This window comes from Lithobates pipiens, unplaced genomic scaffold (assembly GCF_037356315.1).
Source record: "Lithobates pipiens isolate NorthernLeopardFrog02 unplaced genomic scaffold, aLitPip1_a1.2 Scaffold_8, whole genome shotgun sequence".
In the NCBI taxonomy this organism is placed as follows: Eukaryota; Metazoa; Chordata; class Amphibia; order Anura; family Ranidae; genus Lithobates; species Lithobates pipiens.
In genome coordinates, this window is record NW_027507903.1 from 80,408,803 (window position 1) to 80,414,802 (window position 6,000).

At 44.8% G+C, this 6,000-nt stretch overlaps 1 protein-coding gene across 1 annotated transcript in view; it reads right to left on the minus strand.

Annotated features, from left to right (window-relative positions):
• CCPG1 (cell cycle progression 1) overlaps window positions 1-4,277 on the minus strand; it is a 66,677-nt gene extending 62,400 nt beyond the window's left edge. The window contains exon 1 of the mRNA XM_077468386.1: window positions 4,137-4,277. The gene's annotated coding sequence lies outside the window, so the exon portion shown is untranslated. The remainder of the gene's footprint in view (window positions 1-4,136) is intronic.
• Window positions 4,278-6,000: the final 1,723 nt, after the last annotated feature.

Consider the following 6,000-nt stretch of genomic DNA (forward strand, 5'->3'; position numbering starts at 1 on the left):
GGAGGTGCCTGGTATTGAAGTGATTGAAGAGTAAATGCCTAGAAGAACCTCATAACTGAGCAAACAGCATCTGAATGTCACAAGATTAACAAGCCTTAGGAGGAGTCATCAAGTTGGTTTCTAAATACAGACTATAATTATATCACTGGAGGCCAAACTCTGCACTCCTACAGAAACCCGCTTCCAGGGAGAGGGACATGTCCCAGCATCTTGTACAAATACTGACAACTAATGCACACACATCAAATCAACTTGACTGTTTTTTTTTCCTAACGATGATGCAATAGCGTGAAATGAGCAGAATCCTTAACCACCTGATTACTGGGCACTTAAACCCCCCTCCTGCCCAAACCAATTTTCAGCTTTCGGTGCTGACGCATTTTGTATGACAATTGCACGGTCATACAATGCTGTACCCAAATGAAATTTTTATCATTTTTTTCCCCAAAAATAGAGCTTTCTTTTGGTGGTATTTAACCACAGCTGGGTTTTTTATTTTTTGCTAAACAAAAAAAAATAAAAAAAATTTTGAAAAAAATAAATAAAAATAAAATCATGTTTAATAGTTTGTTATAAAATTTTGCAAACAGGTAATTTTTCTCCTTCATTGATACGTGCTGATGAGGCAGCACTGGTGGGCACAGCTAAGGCACCACTGATAAGTCGGTACTGATAGGCACAGATAAGGCGGCATGGATGGGTGGCACGGATAGGTACCCGATAGGTGACACTGATGGACACTGGTTGGTGACACTGATGGGTGGTACTGTGGGCACTGACAGGTGACGCTGGTGGGTACTGACAGGCAGCACTTGTATGGGGCACAGGTGGGCACTGAGGAGCTGGGGCACATTGCAGTGATCGGGACTGATGTCCCGCTCACTGCTGTCGGTGATTGGCTTTTTTTTTTTTTTTTTTTCTTAATAATATATCATATATAACTGCTGCACAAACCATATTGTAATTTAATGTTATTAAAAATGACCTTTTATTTTCAATCTGCAGCTGCTGTAATTTGTAAACTTCAATGCAATATGGCTACCTTGATATTCTGTACACTCCTTGTGTACAGAATGGCTCCAAAAATGACATTTCCTGCTTGTGCGATTGGCTCACTGGATTTCCCAGAAGTCTGCACTAAAATATAAGTCACATTTTGGGTATCCTCAGCAATAGGAATTATATTTTTTGGTGAAATACTTTCTAAGGGTTAATTACTTCTAAAGGGTTGCAGACCCTGCAACGTTTCTCATCAGATCACATCACTTAAGAGTGCACCTGGTGAAATATAATAAACCAGAACCTCCTGTTTCAAAGGACAAGAAACAGGTAGAAATTTACAACAAAGCTTGTTAACCACTTCAACCTCTGCAATGTACCAGTACATCAGTCATCTCGGTATGTTTTTTTACAGCCAGCAATGCTCATTGTTGTAAAAGCGATCCTAGCAGCTAATTAGCGTCTGGATCACATTTACAGGCGCCGCTTTCCTCTGCTTTCCTATCCCAACTGGACATCCCCAATAATCTCTATGGCCTAAGACAGTGGTTCTCAACCCTGTCCTCAAGTACCCCCTAAAATAGCTATCCAAAATACCAATCCATTGGCTCTGATTTAAAGCATCTGTGCACGATAAAGGAAAATATGGCCTGTTGGGGTACTTGAGGACAGGGTTGAGAACCAGAGTTCATTGTCCTGTCAATCTATGTTGGATGACAGTACAATTGTTGTAATCACCCATTTACAAATATATATAGTAAAACACACTTTGGTTAAGTACCTTGTTGTGTGGAGTATTGTTTTCTCTCAGCAGGTGGAGCCAGTGGATCCTGAGAGGACAATACAGGTATATTGTGATATATTATATTGTACTGTATTGTATTATATTGTACTGCACCACAGCTGTGCCAAGGGGACTGAGGAAAGTTAGTGGGGTTTGTTACTGGAGTGCAGGCCCAAAATCAAATAAGCCACTCCTTCGGGAGTCAGTGCTACATATATTTTACCAAAAAATTGGGTATTATATTGTGTTTGCACTAAAATTCATTAAAGTGTACTTTTTTTTTTTTAAACTGCATTTTAAAAACAGCTGTACAAATATTGTGTGACATAAAATATTGCAACACCCACAATTTTATTCTCTAGGGCCTCAGCTTAAAAAAAAAAAAATACATAATGTTTGGGGGGGGGGGGGGGGGGTTCTAAGTAACTTCCAAGCAAAATAATGCTGATTTTTCCATATATGTGAGAAGTGTCAAAATAGGCCCAGAGCTAACGTGGTTAAAATCCTTGCAATGTACATAGGTCACCCAGATAGCATTATTAATTTCTCAACAAAAGTGGGAGTTACTCTTTAAGAATTCTGCTTCAACTATTGACTTCACAAGCCTGGGGTACATCTATAGTCAGTCCTGGACTAGGAATTCATCATTTACTGTTCTTTGTGTGTACAGTGACCGTCCTCAGCACATGCACACCATTCAGATACATTGCCTTATGAATTAAAATGTTTGTTAACACAGCTGATGAAATGGTGACTATATTTCTGCAACACTTGTGTTCTGGGAGGTGAGATTGATTTACTGCACAGGAAACCAGAAGTGAGCACTACGAAAACAAGACACGGGAACCTGCACTTCCTTAACACGACAGTCTCCAGAGACGAGCTACAACTGGGCTGATGTAACCCAACGTACCCCAAGACAATACTGCCTCAGACAGCCAAGACGCAACACACACCCAACTGAGCTGACATACACTTTATATCAGTTCTCACCCCATCTGCCATGAAAGAGAAGCTCTGCTAAAAATGATAGCTACAGATCACTGAACATCAGCCACACTACACTGGTGGTCAGTGGAAGTCATGCCATGTTACTTGTGGTCGATGAGAGGAATGTCCCTTCCACTGGTGCCCAGCGGGAGGAACGCCGCTTCCACTGGTGGTCAGTGGAAGGACTGCTCCTTACACTAGTGTTCAGTGGGGTGAATGATCCTCTTACAGACTGCTAACATGATTATTAGTGCCAGTGGCTACTTACCTGAGAACCTAGAAGCGATGTCTCAGGAGGTTGGCTTTGTGGAGAGGTGTTGGACACTGTCAAGCAGGAGCTCAACCTGCCACTTCTCACTACTCAAGGAACCCCTTGCAACCACTGGAGAAACCCTATATAAAGCCTTCTCTTAACCAGTCAAATGCCCTCTGAAAAGCAAACCAAAAGGGATTAGCTCTTCAGAGGGCACTGCATTCCACTGAGTGTAAAAGAGTCCCTTACCCAATTGTAGAAGTCTGTATCCCCACTGGAGAAATGTCCCATCATCTATTGCATCTGCAGGACGTCCGGGCAAATATCCTAATTGACAACCAAGATGACAACAGAGGCCCTTTCGCTTCCCCCACTGCGTTCCAGATTATTCTAGATCAGGGATATGCAATTAGCGGACCTCCAGCTGTTGCAGAACTACAAGTCCCATGAGGCATAGCAAGACTGACAGTCACAACCATGACACCCAGGGGCAGAGACATGATTGGACTTGTAGTTTTGCAACAGCTGGAGGTCCACTAATTGCAAATCCCTGTTCTGGATGATCTGAACTGTCACCGCATGCAGAAAGCACAAGGATGAACCTGTATGGAGGGGAACCTGTAGACCATCTACAGAGGTCATCCGCTGGGCCGGCATCATATGTTCTTCATCACTTTGAGCCCATTCACACGTTTACCTTCCCGAAACACACCAAAACCACATGTCACGCTTGCGGTGCCAATAAATGTTAATGGCACGCCAACCATGACTGGCAAACATGCACAGACCAGCAATCAGCTACTTTGCTGCCTTTCCACACATAAGCCAAGCGAAGGGCTGCCTATGCGGTGGAGCGCTCAGTGCGGTGCACAGGTGTGAATGAGGCCTGAGCAGGTGAAGGCACAACTCCTGATGGCAGTGCAGCCCCCCCCCCCCCCCATTCTCCACAGGAGGTCAGCAATGGCCGTCTTCCCACCTCTGATTGGCTGCAACGTTTCCATGGGCAACCACGTCCAGGCTCCCCTCCTGGTGATCATCTATGACAGGACACCCCAAACACAGAGGACCCCCTCAGTGTGATAAGCCCCTCCCATCACAACAGCTATTTACCGCTGTCAGCCAGGCCGGCCCCGGGGAGCCCCAGGCCTCGTGTTTACATGTGCGGGATGGCAGACTCCCGTCCTCCGCACTCCGCTCCGGGTCACCTCCAATCCCCCAGCGAGTGACGTCTGTATAAAAACAACTGCGCTGCCACCCGCTCACCAAACAGCTGACAGGGGGGCGTGTTCTCAAACCGTGGGGTACGCCGGGAACTGTAGTCCCGCCCCGCCTACCTGGCTCTGGATGTCAACAAAGAGGCGGAGCAAGGCTTCCCGGCTGGGGTTGCTATGGGGACGGCTGGATATACAGCACAGAGATAGACGGTGGACGGCGACACAGGTAATAGAACTAACTGGAGGGGGCTCGTCTGTTCTCATACATTACATTGCAATTTATATTATATTATATTATATTATATTATATTATATTATATTATATTATATTATCTTATATTACCATCCTAACATACCCCATACACAGTGAAATCATTGGTATTCTCTGGTGCTGTGTTTTGCCCTGTGCAGGGCTCATTCACACAGATGACGCTGCGAGAAGATCCTGTGTAAATTACGCACCCAAAGCCCCATTAACCATTTCACCTCTGGAAGATTTACCCCCTTCATGGCCAGGCCATTTTTTGCACTGCGTTGCTTTAACGGACAATTGCGCAGTCATGCAACACTGTGCCCAGATAAAGCGTATGTCCCCCCCCCCCCCCACAAATAGAGCTTTCTTTTGGTGGTATTTAATCTCTTCTGTTTTTTTTTTTTTTTTTTTTGCGCTATAAACAAAAAAAAGACAGACAATTTCGAAAACAAAAAAACAATATATTTTTACTTTCTGCTATAAAACCTATCCAAACAAATAAAAAAATCTAATTTCTTCATCAGTTTAGACCAATATATATTCACCTACATACTTTTGGTAAATAAAATCACAATAAACGTATATTGATTGGTTTGTGAAAAAGTTATAGCACATTATGTAACACCTGCAAACGAAGCCCTCGCCGCCCCCACTCAATGCCGCGACTGGCCAAAAGCTGACGGCACAGACTTCTGAAGAAACGGCAAGGGCGGTCATTCCTTCAGAGTGCATGCTCCGATGACATCATTGGCTTAGGATACAGAGAATATCTCCTAAGCGGTGCACGTTTAGGAGATATTGTCAGTACCTATAGCTGCATGCCGACCAGTCACCACAGTTGTACTGCGGCAGCATGGTTCGGCTGCGCAGATTGCCGTTATGCTATGTCGGTAGCATAAACAGCCACGCTCCCCGAGCCGATGCGAGTGCCCGGCAATCTCGATTGCCGCCATGCTCCCGCGATTGCTCGGTACACACGGATTTATTATAGCAAAAAATTAAAAATAATGTGTTTTTTTTTTTCAAAATTGTCGCTCTTTTTTTTGCAGAGGTGATCAAATACCACCAAAAGAAAGCTCTGTTTGTGGGAAAAAAAGGACGTCAATTTTGTTTGGGAGCCACGTCGCACGGCCGCACAATTGTCAGTTAAAATTACGCAGTGCCGAATTGCAAAAAGTGCTCTGGTCTTTTGCTAGTCAAATGGTCCAGGGCTTAAAGGGATTGTAAAGTGAATTTTTTTATTTTTTAAAAATAACAAACATGTTATACTTACCTCCACTGTGCAGCTCGTTTTGCACAGAGTGGCCCCGAACCTGCTCTTCTGGGGTCCCTCGGCGGCTGCTTCCTCCCGCAGGTGCTTCTCACGTTCATGTGAGCTCCCTCGCATGGTGAGAAGCATCTGCGGGCGCGCTCCCATGATACAGCCGGTGGCTATAGCCGCTCGCTGTATCACACAGCCCCGCCCCCCGACGCTCCACGTCAGTGGATGTGATTGACAGCAGCGCGA